General features: G+C 38.6%; 1 protein-coding gene across 1 annotated transcript in view; it reads left to right on the forward strand.

The window, feature by feature from the left end:
* Window positions 1-16,545, forward strand: part of LOC113656546 (potassium voltage-gated channel subfamily D member 3-like) — a 100,124-nt gene that overhangs the window by 4,081 nt on the left and 79,498 nt on the right. The window lies entirely within an intron of this gene.

Here is a 16,545-nt window from a genome sequence, read left to right on the forward strand (position 1 = left end):
CAACGCTACGATTGAACAAGATGTCTTACAAATGTCTTTTAAATTAGCTCCCATTGTGTGATTTTATATTATAATTTTAAAATTGCAACATATTCTGATAAAGCTGCCATAGTGGCAAAGTGTGTTTGTCGTTGATGACATCATATTCTTATTTATGCTTATTCTTCCAGTTAGACAATTCTACCTCCTCAAATGCTTACTCTAGACACTAGAGTAAATACTGCATCGTGTAGTATGTCATTTGGGATACAGCTATTATTTATGAAAACATTTTTGGTTAACGTTAGCAGATATCTTTGGTAGCACATATTTTTTTAAGTTCTAAAACTACTAAAATTTGAAAATGAATAAAATTTTGTAGGAAAATATTAAATGTCAGAGTGCTACAACACGACACATTAAGTATTACTGATTATTTTTGCTATAACAGCACATCCTGAAGTGCTTTATTCCCTAGTAAATATGTTAGCTACTGCTAATGCTAGCTTAGCAGTCTCTCTATGGTATCTTGTATAGCCATTATCTTTGGATTATAACCAAAATACACAGCAGGTGTCTGAGTTAAGATAAATGTTAGGCAGGTCAGGATCTTTAATCTGAACAGCTACGTCAACGTCGGTCGTCTTTACGTGTCCAGTAAAAACCTTGAGTTTAGCCCATATCTAGTCATTCAAATATGTTTTTTCACCTAGGGGGTTTTTGTTATATGATGGAGAAAAGAGTAGAAAATGGACTAAGACCATAATGGCTGTGAGTAAGGGAGAGCTGATGCGAAGGCGCAGTGGATATGAGTAGCTGTCAGAGTGACTAATAGTGGCTACCACTACATCTGCTAACAAATATAAACCTTCGTGATATCTGCCATTTACTGAATAAGGACAAAACCGCTGGAGGACACACAGTACAGGCTTGGCCCTGTGTACACATGCTGCTTAGGTATAAAAGCACTGAAGAGCCTTACATGAGAAGTTTATTAGGAGAGAAATTTATGACAAAGGATTCATCACATTTGAGGTTTGAGAGCAAGGCCGAGTCCTTATGAAGTAATTCTTCAGAGGTTAAACAGTGGGGTTATTTCAGCTGGTAGTGGAAATTAGACACAGCGGATGAAATATAATGTCGGTATCTTCATCTGGATGATACGGTTACTCAGTAGACGAAGTTCCTCTGAATACCAACCAGGTTCAGCTGGAAAATTGGAAATAAGGCTGGGAAATATGTCAAAATTTCGGTAAGCATTTTTATCAAGGAAACTGATATATTCAATTAAATATTCAGTTATTTATTTATTTATTTATTTATTTATTTATTTATTTATTTATTTATTCATTTATCCAAAAAAACGACTAAGCAGGAGATTTTATTCAATTCTGTATCTTTATTGTAAGCTTTAAAATTAATTTTAAAAATTTTTATTTTCTTTAGATCTTTTAGAGTTTTAAATAAATAATTAATAATAATAAAATAATTATTTTAACTTTATATTTACTTTATATATATATATATATATATATATATATATATATATATATATATATATATATATATATACATATATATATATATATATATGTATATATATATATATATATAGATATCTATATATATATATACAGTATATACAGAGTGATGGGTATCGGGTATCGTAGAAATGAATCACGATACGATAATTTGGCCATATCATCAACCCATAATTGGAACGCAAACAAACAAATAAACAGTCAAACGCTGATTGTTTGTCATTTTATACATTTTGATTAGACAACACATTTCATCTAGCCACTTTTATTTTTGTGTCCATTTTGGAAAAAAAAAAAAAAAAAGACAATCTACATTTTATTTCATTTGTTTATATAACCGAGCAATTCAGGGTTAAGGGGCCCAGCAGTGACAGCTTGGTGGACCTGAGATTTAAAATTACAACCTTCCTGTCAATGTGGTACGGATGCCTCTAAAAATACAGTATCAGCCAAAGGAAACCAAATCTAATCTGTTCAATTATCACTGCTTGAATCTACGGTGAGGGCTGAAAAGAAATTAACCCTCACGCCTGTTGTGCAAGAAAAATCTGCAAACTTTAACAAACATACGATCGGATCTGACCTGAGCTTGAGTTTAGGACTGAGCCATGCTAGCTCGTTTATTCCAGATATCACTGGTGAACCAGGTCTGAACACAGCACGATAAAGATGATCAGTTTTAGTGATTATCCGGTTTTCTGATTTCTCCGTTGTGCTCGTCTGGCCGCGTTCAATTTCACAATGTCGCTAAGAATAATCACATAAACCCTCATTTTCAACAGGAATAATAAGTATTTCCTGTTTCAGGTGAAACTGATTGATGATTGCAATGTGGTACTAAAACAAGCATAAAGCCTTAGGCCTAAAAATGATGTCAGACAAATGTGGTTATTTATTTATTTATTTATTTTGAAAGGTAAAATTTAAATAAAAAAAATAATAATAATAATAATAATAATAATAATAATAATAATAATAATAATAATAATAATAATAATAATAATAATTTCTTCAGAGTCAAGGCTTAAACTGAACATGGAATATATTATTCCAATATTATTTTATATATATATAATATTATTTAGAGTCATTTTCAGCTTTCTTTTATACAACCTCAATCGCTTGATTTTTCAATCTCTTCTATCGGTCATATGACGGGTAAACAATTTCTAGCATTCTAGGATTCTGAATTATTCTATCTATTACCCCTTTTCCACCAAAAAGAACCGGGTGCTGGTTCAGAGCTAGCATTGGTGCTGGTTCAAAGTTGGTTCCACTGGCGAACCTTCTAAGAACCGGTTTGCCTTTCCATCGGCTAGAGAGCCGTCACAGCGCCGAGTTTGACGTCATTGTATACGTGGCGAGTTTCCCAGCAATGTTAGCGCAGCAGCGGCAAACACAAACACATCAACAATGGATTACCGTTAATGCTCATGGCTTTGTGAACCTACATTAGCATCCAAACACGCCGAATCCAACGTGTACTGTACGTGCAGCTCCATGTAATCTGTATAAAACTTGGTTGTAATCGAGAAAGTACATAACATTATTTTATTATTAACACAGAAAAAATTAGCCTTAGCATGTAGCTACCTACTATCATGTGTGCTGATAACTGATCATATTGCAGTAAAGTAAAAGTGTATTAAACATTCGTATACTTAAGGTACATTATCAAATACGCTAACAGTAGCCCCGCCCACCGCCCCGCCTACAGCCCCTGATGCAAGCGGGTCTTAAGTCTAGACTAGCAACGTTTTGGTGCTACTTAAGAACCACTTTTCCTGGTTCAGAGCCGGTGCTTTGGCTGTCGAAAAAGAAAGAACTGGTTCTGACTTAGGCTCCGAACCAGCACGCGAACTGCCTCGGTGGTAAAGGGGCATTAAGGGAGATTTTATATTTCTTTTGTGTGGTGGTCTTTTATTTATACTGTAAAGCCAAAGGCAAATTTCCAGAAACAAATTTTTCCTGATAGAAGAAGCGGACACCATCTGCACTTCTTTCTCTGATATTCTTTTGTACTTCAACAGGTTGTCATTAAAATTTCACCGCTGTCCTCTTTTTTTTTCTTTTTCTTTTTTCAAGAAACATAATTGATCAAACGTAGCCTAAGGGAAGTTTTCTGTAACGGCGCTGCTGTTGCCGTATCATCTCGCCGTTTGTTTTCTCGTAATTGCTGAACTAATTGTTCCACTGACAAGTTGTTAAAGGTTGTTAGGAAGCAAGAAGTCTTGGAATTTATCAATTAACCGGCTTTTTTTTTTTAATCCGTGTTTGTTTAAGGTCGAGTCAGCGGTGAGGTTCTTAATTACATGCCACGCTCAGCGGATAAACCGAAGGGTCATAGATGGTTGGTTGTTGAAACTAAAAAATATTTTTTATGTGAATTGTAACAAAAGGCACACAAACCTCAAGGAATTCAGGATGGTGTATAGACACAACCCTGCTTGATGGACCTTGTCGTCGTTCACATTAGTCCTATCTAAAACCTTCTTCGATTCATTTGTATAGCTATCATAGAAAGTCAGTTTGGATCCTTGATCCATCCTGAAGTTCTACCACTGGTTGAAATCTCATCGCTAGATGGTGAACTCTGCTGGAGATACATATACATGGACAGCCCATGACCCATTGGACTGTTGTGGACACTTGGAGACAATCACACCGTCTATAAACTGCCTTTGTGTTGGTCAGCTGTGTGCTCGGATCTTCATCAGTGAACATTTGAAGCCTTCAGCAGGAAGGAATTAGTTTTAAGTCTGTAATGAAGTCAGAAATGACTCTGACCGGTTAGTTCCTCAGGAGCTCTTGGTTACACAATTCCACTGGACTAAAAACTCTTGTAGAAAGGACATTATTTATATTATTTACTGTCCAGTGTCACCCAGATGAGGATGAGGTTCCCTTCTGAGTCTGATTACAAGGACTCAAGGTTTCTTCCTCTTCATCATCATCACTTTTTTTGCCACCATCCCCTCAGGCTTGATCATTAGGGATAGATGTTAGAGATAAATAATAACTTAATTTTAAACTTTAAAAATTTATTTTAAGTGAACAGAAAAAAGGGGGGCACGGTGGCTTAGTGGTTAGCACGTTTGCTTCACACCTCCAGGGATGGGGGTTCGATTCCCGCCTCCGTCTTGTGTGTGTGAGTTTGCATGTTCTCCCCGTGTCTCGGGGGTTTCCTCCGGGTACTCCGGTTTCCTCCGCCGGTCCAAAGACATGCATGGTAGGTTTATTGGCATCTTTGGAAAATTGTCCGTAGTGTGTGAGTGTGTGAGTGTGTGAGTGAATGAGAGTGTGTGTGCCCTGTGATGGGTTGGCACTCAGTCCAGGGTGTATCCTGCCTCGATGCCCGATGACGCCTGAGATATACACAGGCTCCCCGTGACCCGAGAGGTTTGGATAAGCGGTAGAAAATGAATGAATGAATGAACAGAAAAGAATATTTGCTTAAATATATTAAATATAAGCTATAATGTAACAGCTAAACATTCAGTCCACTCCATTCAGCGCTCATCTCCGTATAGACAAACAGATAATTTGCCTGGACATCACCATCCTCTCTCCATCCTCAGCACACGGTCCACACACGACTCGTGACACCCTACAACATAAGCAGAAATTTCCCTGCCCTTTGATTGGGCTAGTAAAACGGATTTGTCCCATCAAATTGCGCTCATTTAACCCGGGCATTATCCCTTATTAAAATTCATCACCTAGTCAACCTTAACGAAACACCGGATGGTGATATTTTTCGGTTGTTTTTTTTTTTCGCCACCCGGAGTGAACTCGGTAATGCTTTTGTGTGATTGTGATTTTATTATTTATTTATCTGCTTTATTAATGGCCTCCATTGACATTCATGAATTCCTCCTACATAATGCAGGAAGATTAAATAAATAAATAAATAAATAAATAAATAAATAAAAATAAAGGAAGCTTTCTCAGTCCCGTTTTTGTTGAGCTTGATGAGGTAAAATCAGACGCAGGTAGGAGACCTTAAGAGACTGTGCTTATTTTGCATAATGCATTACAAAAGCGATGCTTTTCTTTTCGCATCAACAACGCTGATCTCGGCAGGTTGGATTTTCTTTTTTCTTTCTTTCTTTCTTTTTTTTTGCAGCATTTCTGCATTTAAATGAGTGGCAGCTAGAGGCAGCTGTTTGAGCTGCACGAACGTGTGTGGATTCATGCCATCTGTGGTTAAGAGGCATCCTGAAGACTACACACACACACACACACACACACACACACACACACACACACACACACACACAAACATTTGATCTGATCTGAGAAATAACCCAGCATTGGCAGTGTGTCGAGTGTTGCCACCAAGGGAGTGTTTTTTATGTCCTCTTTAGCAGCTCTAGAAATCAGAGAAGCCATCCGCCAAGAGCATAACAGTGTAACACAATTAAAATAATTAGGAATTCATATTTTATTCATCTCCCCTGCACCGGCACTTGTTATTCCAGTCACACACAAATCATAAACAGCCGCTCCATCTCGACTGAGGATTGCTGAAAAAGCGCAGAGCAGGTTTTTTTTTCGGAATCGCCGAAAAGCAGGATGTCTCGACGAGACTTTGGGAATGATCATACAGTAGAATAGAAGCCTTTGTTTTGTCACATAAACATTACAGCACAGTTAAATTCTATCGTTGCATAGCTTAACGTTGGAGGTTGGAGTCAGAGCACAGGGTCAGTTATGATACAGCGCCCCTGGAGCAGAGATGGTTAAAAGCCTTGCTCAAGGGCCCAACAGTGGCAGCATGGCAGTAGCTTCTTTTACATCATTTGGCAGACACCCTTAATCCAGAGTGACTTACATTATCTCATTTTTTTATATATACAATTGAGGGTTAAGGGCCTTGCTCAGGGGCCCAACAGTGGCAGCTTGGGGGACCTGGAATTGAACTCACAACCTTCTGATTGGTAGCCCAGCACCTTAACCACTAGGCTACCACATGCCTACAGGTGTATATGTACCGATATACTTTATGTTCGTAATCACAATGCTCCACTTTATGCTTATTCCTGCATTTAATCACACACCACATCACACACCACATGTAGGAGATTGCACCACTGAACTCCTTCGAGGGTGTTATTCCATCACTCCAGACTGAATGTAACACAATTGAACAAAATCCAAAATTTTTTGAAAATGATACTGATTTTCTGTAGAGTCGTGTGACATCATCATGACATTAATTTAACTTAAGCCCTCTATAAGTCACATGCAAACATGAGTATAGCGACCACAGAAAGTCATTCTGGACCTGTCTTATCCATCCTGAAGCTCTACCCTCTGGTTGGAGTCTCGTCTCTTGTTGGTGAACTCTGCTGGAGATAGATCTACAGTACATGGACAGCAAATGGCTCGTTGTACTGCTGTGGATAGAACCACTTGGAGACAATCACACTGTCTATGATGTTGGTCAGCTTTGAGCACAGATCATCAGTGAACATTTGAAGACTTCGGCAGGAAGGAATTAGTGTTAAGTCTGTAATGAACTTAGAAATGATTCTGACCTGTTAGGAGCTCTTGGTTACACAATTCCACTCAAAGATAGAGTTTCACCCAAATCCAGTGTCACCCAAATGAGGATGAGGTTCAGTTCTGAGCCTGGTTCCTCTCATGGTTTCTTCCTCTTATCATCTCAGGGAGTTTTTCTTCACCACAATCACCTCAGGCTTGTCATTAGATGAATAGATGTTAGAGATAAATAGTAACGTAATTTAAAACTTTTACATTTTAATTGTATTTTTAAGCTTCTGTAAAGCTGTTTTGAGAAAGCGTCAGTTGTTAAAAACGTCTTAGAAATAAATAAATATAATTTAATTTTGTATGTCCCACTCTTGGGGGTTTAGAAGAATTCTGTGCTTGCGATTTTGAGATTTCAAACAAAACAAAATCCAGCAAGGTTAGGGTTAAGGTTAGGGTTAGGGTTAGGGTTAGGGTTAAGGTCAGGGTTAAGGTTAGGGTTAGGGTTAGGGTTAGGGTTAAGGTTAGGGTTAAGGTTAGGGTTAGGGTTAGGGTTAGGGTTAAGGTTAGGGTTAAGGTTAGGGTTATGGTTAGGGTTAGGGTTAGGGTTAAGGTTAGGGTTAGGGTTAGGGTTAAGGTTAGGGTTAGAAAAACATCAAGGACTTTTGGCTGCAAGAATCAATACTACAATAGATTTTTTTCTGATTAAAGTTAGACACATGTCATGCAAAACGAGTTTGTTCTTGTTCTAAATTGTGTTACAGAAGCTACAATAGTTACAATTCTCTCTTTCTGTCACAAAACATTACTATAATCAGACAATATTCATTCTGATTTTTATGTTACTGAGAAACCGCAGAACTTTTTACCTCAGGGCATTGACGATGGAGACTCCTAACAAAACACTGTACTAAACTATACTATACAAACCTTTGTTACTATAAGTGACGTGACGTACGGCTAAGTGCGGTGGCCCATACTCAGAAATCGTTCTCTGCATTTAACCCATCCAAAGTGCACACACAGAGCAGTGAACACACACAAACACACACACCGTGAACACACACCCAGAGCAGTGGGCAGCCATTTATGCTGCGGCGCCCGGGGAGCAGTTGGGGAGGATTCGGTGCCTTGCTCAAGGGCACCTCAATCGTGGCCGGCCCGAGACTCGAACCCACAACCTTCGGGTTAGGAGTCAGACTCTCAGTAAGGAGCGCCTTTAAACCTTGTAGCTGAAACTGTAAACATGGTAATGGAAAGTTCTGGTTCGTTGATCCACACCTTCATCTGGCCAATCAGATTAATCCGTTTATTAACAAACAACATGAAGAATCTTCGGTCATCTTTTTTTCGCTTTTATTCAGCAGCAGCCATCAACGTGAACATCCTGTACACAGAAGAGATACTATTTCTGGACTATAACGAGCGTTGTAGCAGATTAATGGCAGCTGTTCATCTTCTCAAGGCTGATTAATGCCTCGGCTCTTTATCGAACCGGAGAATATTCAGGCTTTTTTCTACCTTTAATGCTTTGAGTTTGAGCGTCAGTTATCTTTTCTTACCTTCTTACCTCTGCAGTGATGTCTTTAGGCATTTGGATGAGGGTGCAGACAATGAAACTGAGGCCTTTATGGCCTGCGTAAAGCAGCGTAAGATTTATTGCCTTGCTTGTTCATAATACTGAACGTAGCGTTTAAACTGAGATATAAACTTGAGCTCGGAAAAAAAATGGTAAATCAGATTATTCGGACGATGTGCTGATCGAATTTAATGAGTTTCAGGAAGGATAGAGTATTTCACTATGTTCATCAATTCAAGGAGATAAAAAGACATCAAGATGCCAATGGTTTCTTTTTTTCTGTCTATCACTTGCTGTGAATTATTAGGGAGTTTTGTGGAACCTAAGGAGAGACTTAGCATGATTGTGTTGCACCTCCGGAGTTAGGGGTTCGATTCCTGTCTCCACCTTGTGTAAATGGTGTTTACATGTTCTCTGTGTAGTTCAGGGTTTCCTCTGGGTTGTCTGGTTTCCTCCACCAGTCCAGAGACATATATTGTGGGCTGACTGGCATTTCTAAATATTCCATAGTGTTAATAGGTGTGTGAGTTAGATTGGGACTGACTGTTGCCTAGTGATGTGTTGGCGTCTGGTCCGAGGTGTCCCGAGGTTTGCTGAGATGGACACCAGGCTGCCTGTGACCCTGTGTGGGACAAGCAGTACAGAAAATGGATGGAGGAACAGCAGCTTTAAAAATATCTCCATTCAGATTATATAGATATACAGTAGTTCTGTCAGGACCACTTTATCAAATGAGAATTTATTAGATGATAGCATACAGGTAGTGTTGGCGGTATGGTTCTGTTCTGGGCAGGAATCCACGCGCCCGTCTGTGCGCATGCATGGACCGAGCGGGGAGAGCAGCAACTAGAAAATAGAATATACCCCCCCCCCCCCCCCCCCGTATAACAGAACCATTAAATATGCATTGAGTTTTTTTTTTTTGCAAATAATAAATGAATAAATGGATAAATAAATAATTAGAGAGAGAGGGGGAGAGAGAGAAAAATATGTGGAGATTTAAGACATAAACTGGTACAATGAATACAGCTTCCGGCATGGTGGAGTCGGGGTTGGAGGAGGGAGTTTAAATCGCAGCAGCAGCGATGCGCTAGAAAGCGGCTAAATGAATGGGAATTTAAATGGTCAGGTAATATGGATGTCGAAACCGGATTGGTGCGTGTCGTGGACAGCTGATTAACAGCTGATGCACGCTTGACGACGTGGCCTACCAGAACTAACGCCATGCTTGATTTCTCCCACACCACCCCACTACTGACTCCACACCCTCCACTGGTTTCCGGTACATTCAAAACACTGATGCTTGCCTAGAAAGCCAAAAATGTACCAGAACCATCTTATTTTAAAGCTATTATCACTCCTTGCATTGCACCTCGCACTGCACTCTGCTCCCTCCATTTATCTAGCACTGTTGATCTAGCACTGTACTGTATACATCAAGACTCTTTTCTGTCCTGGAACTGAGGTGGTGAAATGAACTTCCCCGAGATGTTCAAACAGCTGAGTCACTGGCTATCTTCTAAAGACTGGTGAAGACCTACCTCAGTCTATGACCTAGTGAACCAGTGTTAATGTATTCATTGATAGACACTACTATGCAACACGCACTATCTCATGTTGCTCTGGATAATGACGTTTGCTCCATATCAGAAAGATTAGATTTTAAAGCCACATCCGACGTCACGATCAGATTGTGAAATTTAGCTCCATTTAGAAAACGTTATACTAATAATGCGTTATCATAACAATAGGAAACACATCAGTCTGATTTTATTACATCATCTGACCCAGATTTAAAAGATAAAAATCATTGTAAATTCTATAAATAGCCCCAAAGCCGTAAACACAGAGATCAGAAAGACAGCAGCAGAGTGGAGGTGCATCTTAAAGGTCTAATGGATTTTATGTTATCCAATAAGTTCATGCCTTATCTGCCTCTGGGTAAAACCTTGCTGCTATTTCAAGCTTTTTTTTTTCTTTTGCACTTTCATCCCCTTTGTAGCCACTGCTGGGAAGATATCGCTTTGTTCTGCGGCTGTCAGCGGGTCAGCATTTACAATAGCCCGGGTGTGTAAATCAGTGCATGTCAGGTCTTTAAATGGTACACTTTCCCCCTTTTCAATCTCCATTTCATTCTCAGTGAAAGGAAAGAAAGTGAGAGAGAGAGAAAGAGAGAGCTCGAGCTCTTCTCCTGCTTCTTCACACCTTTTGAATTAAGACAGGTGGGTTTGTGTTACTTGAGGCTTTATTTTTGAGAATAAATAAAGATCTCTCCAAAACTTTTGATATATAAGGTGCAAATTTTTTTATTTTATTTTTTTTATTTTTTTTGCTCTTCAATGTATTTCAGAATGTTTTTTAATTTCTTGTTTACTGTAGAAATGTTAAAACCAGCCTTAGGAAGATTGGGGCAGCTTCATTCATACAAAAATTAAAGGCAATCCGTGTATGTCATCTTTATCCGTTTGATTTCGAAATTGAATTGCAGTAGGTATGGGAGGCACGGTGGCTTAGTGGTTAGGACGTTCGCCTCACACCTCCAGGGTTGGGGGTTCGATTCCCGCCTCCGCCTTGTGTGTGTGGAGTTTGCATATTCTCCCCGTGCCTCGGGGGTTTCCTCCGGGTACTCCGGTTTCCTCCCCCGGTCCAAAGACATGCATGGTAGGTTGATTGGCATCTCTGGAAAATTGTCTGTAGTGTAGTTTGGATAAACGGTAGAAAATGAATGAATGAATGAATTTCAGTAGATAAAACAGATCGAAGTAAACATGTGTAACCCAAGTTCATGTTAAAAAAGTTTCTAGCATTTTAGTTATTGTATTTTATAGCTTAAAATTATTTTTATTATTTATTAATTCTTTCTTCCCTGAAATTGAAAGCTATCCAGTCACAGTATTGAATTATAATGACATTTAAATAGTTCTTTATAGGACAAGACACAGAAAAATGATTGTTTCAATTCAAAAGCTTAGTTAAAAGTGAAAAGAGCAAATAAAAGTAAATGAAAACAAACACTCATTTAATTGCACAAATACAATTCGGTTTGCATAAGAAATCTGAAGCAGTTTATACATTTTTTAGCACATCTTATGCATCCATGGTTTGGCTCAGCAATTTTTTTCTCAAACAAAAAGACCAAGAAAACAAACGAAACAAATGAAAGTCCACACGAAAAAGCTAAACCAAAATCAAGAGCGCAAAATAAGGACAAGGAGATAAAGTATTAGCTTCAACATAACTTGCCTATAGACACTAAACCCCTAAAAAATGGGATACGGCTTCCTCTGGCAACTCTGTGGAGAAATGTCAAACGGTTGTAGGTTATGAACATTAAGGTGAAGTTTAGGATTGGGCGGAGCTGTTTACCTATTCCTATAAATTTTTATCAATAAATGTAGAGAAATCAAACCACGACCACATTGTCTATATAAATCATCATATTCTTTTCCTTCTCCATCGAATCAAACTAAACTGAAAAGCCGCTGAGATAAACATGCAGTCCTTATGTGAAAAAAACTTGAAGGTAATTATACAATTAAACTGGAAATGAAAAAGCAAAATCCTTTAAAATGCCCTGAAGCACTGAAACTTCTTTCTCTATTGTATATACTGTATTGAAATGATTCATTTAGACCCATTAACGACTCCTGGGATTTGATCCCACAACTTTCTGGTCACTGGCTCATCATTGGTCTATCACTTTTAGAAAGGAACCAGGAGCCAGAGAGCATGAGAGAGCATTGGAGGGAGAAAAATAGAGAGAGAGAGAGAGAGAGAGAGAGAGAGCTAAATTGATCGAGCATCTTCAGACTTTTAATGATAAAGCACAGAGCACTCGCTGCTCATTAACTTTTCTCATTCACTCAGCTCTAAAGCGAATTGTTTTTATGACAGCATGTCAGATTGTTCCTTCCTGTTATCTAAAAGAACACGGAATGAAAGAGACAATGGTAAGAAATGACATGCACAGGGAAGAAATGCCACTTTTCCATACGAACAAATGAGAGCAATTATTGGCTCGAGTGAAATCACTTTGAAGGAACGCGCCTTTTTTTATCTTCTATCCGCCACAATCGATGACATCGCTAATTACCTGTGCAGTATGACACTTCAGGATAGAGGTCATGTCTGTTGATCTAATGAAAAGCTGAGTGCCCTTTAAGTCATGCGTGGGCAGAAGACCTTTAGCTGTCATTGCTTGAGGTAATTTACTGTATTATAATTACTTAGAATTGTACTGTTATTGTCGTGAGTTTAGTTTAGTTTAATTCATTGTTTTTGTCGCCATTCATTTTGATCAAATGCAGTTTTGTCATTTTCATTACTCATACAAACTTGTGCTTTTCTTTTCTACACTCTGTGTAGATGTGTATTACTTTTATTTAGTTTTCTCATTTGTGTTATTTGTACAGTACAGACCAAAAGTTTGGACACACCTTCTCATTCAAAGAGTTTTCTTTATTTCCATGACTATGAAAATTGTAGATTCATACTGAAGGCATCAAAACTATGAATAAACACGTGTGGAATTATATACGTACATAACAAAAAAGTGTGAAACGACTGAACATATTTCATACTCTAGGTTCTTCAAAGTCGCCACCTTTTGCTTTGATTACTGCTTTGCACACTCTTGGCATTCTCTTGATGAGCTTCAAGAGGTCGTCACCTGAAATGGTCTTCCAACAGTCTTGAAGGAGTTCCCAGAGATGCTTAGCACTTGTTGGCCCTTTTGCCTTCACTCTGCGGTCCAGCTCACCCCAAACCATCTCGATCAGGGTTCAGGTCCGGTGACTGTGGAGGTCAGGTCATCTGGTGCAGCACCCCATCACTCTCCTTCATGGTCAAATAGCCCTTACACAGCCTGGAGGTGTGTTTGGGGTCATTGTCCTGTTGAAAAGGTGGTGTGTCCAAACTTTTGGAAGGTGTGTCCAAACTTTTGTCTTTTACTGTATGTATGTCTTTTTGTCATTTGTGTGACTCGTGCAGTTTTCTCATTTGTGTTACCCTAGACCAGGGGTCGGCAACCTTAAACACTCAAAGAGCCATTTTGACCCGTTTCCCACAGAAAAAAACACAGGGAGCCACAAAACCCATTTGACATCTAAAATGAAGAGAACACTGTATATATCGTTTTTTACCTTTATGGAAAGTGTAGAAAAAACTGTAGTGTGTTGTATTTATGAAATCATTGAACTGCTACAGAGTAAATTTTATTTCTGCAACCTTAACAAAAAAGACGCTGGGTTGAAGGTTACTTTCAAATAAAATGTTCAATGTCTAATCGAGTCGTCTTCGTATTCATGACATCAAAATTTTAACTTGCCGGCTGCAGCAAACCAAACATGCGTCTGCTTCTGTGTGTCGGATTTCGCGAGTCGACGGTTATGACGCGTATTTTGAGCGACAAAACAAATTAAACACGGTTTATTTTAATGTTACAAGAGATTCATAATCTTAGAATTTAGAATTATGTTTTTTAAAAAAACTAAATAAATAACTAAAAAATAAAATAAATTTTAATGAAATATTTATTTTCCAAATCTACAGGGAGCCGCAGCAGAGGGATGAAAGAGCCACTTGTGGCTCCGGAGCCGCGGGTTGCCGACCCCTGCCCTAGACCCATGTGCATATTGTTTTATTTGTGCTATTTGTATGCCATTTTTATGTAGTTTTGCCATTTTGTCATGTCACACTTCACATTCTCATTTCTGTTACTCATATTCATTTTTGCTATCTGTGTTAGTCATGCATATTTTGGGCCTTTTTACACCCGGTCACTTCGTGTGTTTTCTCTGATCCGATAGCTATCTGATTTGTTAAAACTGTTCCATTTACATTAGGCCACATAAATGCGTCTCGGCGAATCGGATATCGATCCGATCTTTCTACTCCCGCCCAATATGCAAATATATTTTACCTCATTTCTGGAGTAATTGAAATGGAACACGCTTTGGTGTATGCGGTTTTCAGAACGCAATCAAAAAGAAAATGAAAAAACATGTTACGACGGTTATGCTACAAAAAACCGACCCTGTGTGTCATCCATGTTATTTGTTTCTGGCGCGATGCACGATTCGTGAGTCACCTGCGAGTGACGTACTTCCGTTCGGGAGGAGTATAGCGCTGACGTATGTGGCTTGAACGACCACATTCATTTACACCTGTCCAGGTTCATCTGAAACGCGTCCCAGACCTCCTCCTGAAGGGGTTTGTACCATCGGATTTATATCCGTCTCGAAAACGTTTCGGAGGGCATTTAGACCTGGTCTTTTTACCATCGGATAGCTATCGGATCACAGAAAACGCATGAAGTGACCAGGTGTAAAAAGCCCCTTTGTCATTTGTGTTACTCGTATACCTTTTTGTCATTTAGCTGTTTTGTGATTTGCATAAATACAGTTTTTCCACGATGTTTGCAGTTCCGTTACTGACATTTGCGATACTGGTATGCAGTTTTGTCATCTGCATTACTTGAATATCTTTACTCACTTATTGTCATGTTACTTATGTGCATCTCGGGTTGTATGCAGTTGTCTCATCTGAGTTACTGTATTATTTGCGGTTTTATGTTACTTGTATGCTGAAAACTCTGATAAGGATTTTGTCAATTTGTTTCCTCTCGTACACAAACGCTAACGCGAGCTACTTATCGAAGAGCATTTTATAAGATGCCATTTTCAAATGCAGTCAGTAAACCTTCACGGATAATTTAAGGCTGTGTCTCATGCTGCATTCTCTGGGTCTCTAAACAGTAATGACACCACTGATGCACTAGCATACTGTTTAGTTTGGTGGTTTGAGGTTAGGGATGCAGCCCAAGTATTTGAGCCTCTGCGAATGTAATTATTTGCTGCTTATCATTACGGTAGTCTCTTCAGTGTCAGTGTTATGAGCTGTTGTTTTTGTTGTTGTTTTTTTTTTGTATTGGTACTTTTTAATGTGATTTTAATGTGTCATATGTGATTTTATAACATTGCACACAATATGTAGGCGAAAAAGGGGTTAGATTTATATTAAATGATTAAAAAATAGGATAAAAATAGTTACTATAAAAGAAAGAAAGAGAAGAAAATCTATTATATAAAAGAAAATAAACAGGTCGGAGATTCAAAGGTAATGGGTAAAAAAAGCAACACTTCATATTGAACAAGAATGTGTCTGTTAGCTAGCAAGCTATCTTTAACAGTATAGCTCATGCTTCTGGCTTTGTGATCTGTTGTGATCCTTCAACGCTTAATTTGTGCATGAAAGTGAAATTGTGAGTGAACTTTTGCTAGCTAGGTAAAGTAAAACACGCTCACCTTGTAAGTGTAAACGTGTTTTGTTGTGATATATTTGTGATAGCATTTTCTTTGTCGACATTTGTTAGCTCTCTCTGTGGTGCTTCACACCCATCAAAAGTTATACACCTTATTTTTGGAGTTGTTAGTATTTTAATTATTTGTCTAAAGCATAAATTTGCATATTTTTTTAACCAGATTAAAACTTTATGCAGTTTCTTATCACCCACGTTTGTTGTGTGTTGGGTTTTGTTGACAAGCATCGAGAGAGCATTTCACATTCTGGAGAAAAAGGACTTCATTCATCACTGCCAGATTCAATTAGTGCTGGAGACTAATCTTACAACCATTCATGGCTTTTTCCTGCTCCTGCTGTTTGCTTTCAGTCTGTGGGTAATTCGGTGGCTGGCACTTTGAGATCACCGGCATGGAGTTAAGGAAGTTACAGATCATCTTTTCTGCCTGAGAAATAAAGATCAGCTGCCTCGATTCAGCAACCAGATTGGTGTCCTTAAGAGTTTAATGTCATGTTTCGTTTCCTAAATAACTTACTGAAATGTGTATTTGAGAGGATGCCATGTTTCAAATCTGCTGAGAGTCTTGAGAATGGCTTCTGGGTCACATCAATTACACTAACATGCGTGAAATTGTGCGTTCATAGCAAGATGAA

Source organism: Tachysurus fulvidraco, chromosome 2 (genome assembly GCF_022655615.1).
Source record: "Tachysurus fulvidraco isolate hzauxx_2018 chromosome 2, HZAU_PFXX_2.0, whole genome shotgun sequence".
In the NCBI taxonomy this organism is placed as follows: Eukaryota; Metazoa; Chordata; class Actinopteri; order Siluriformes; family Bagridae; genus Tachysurus; species Tachysurus fulvidraco.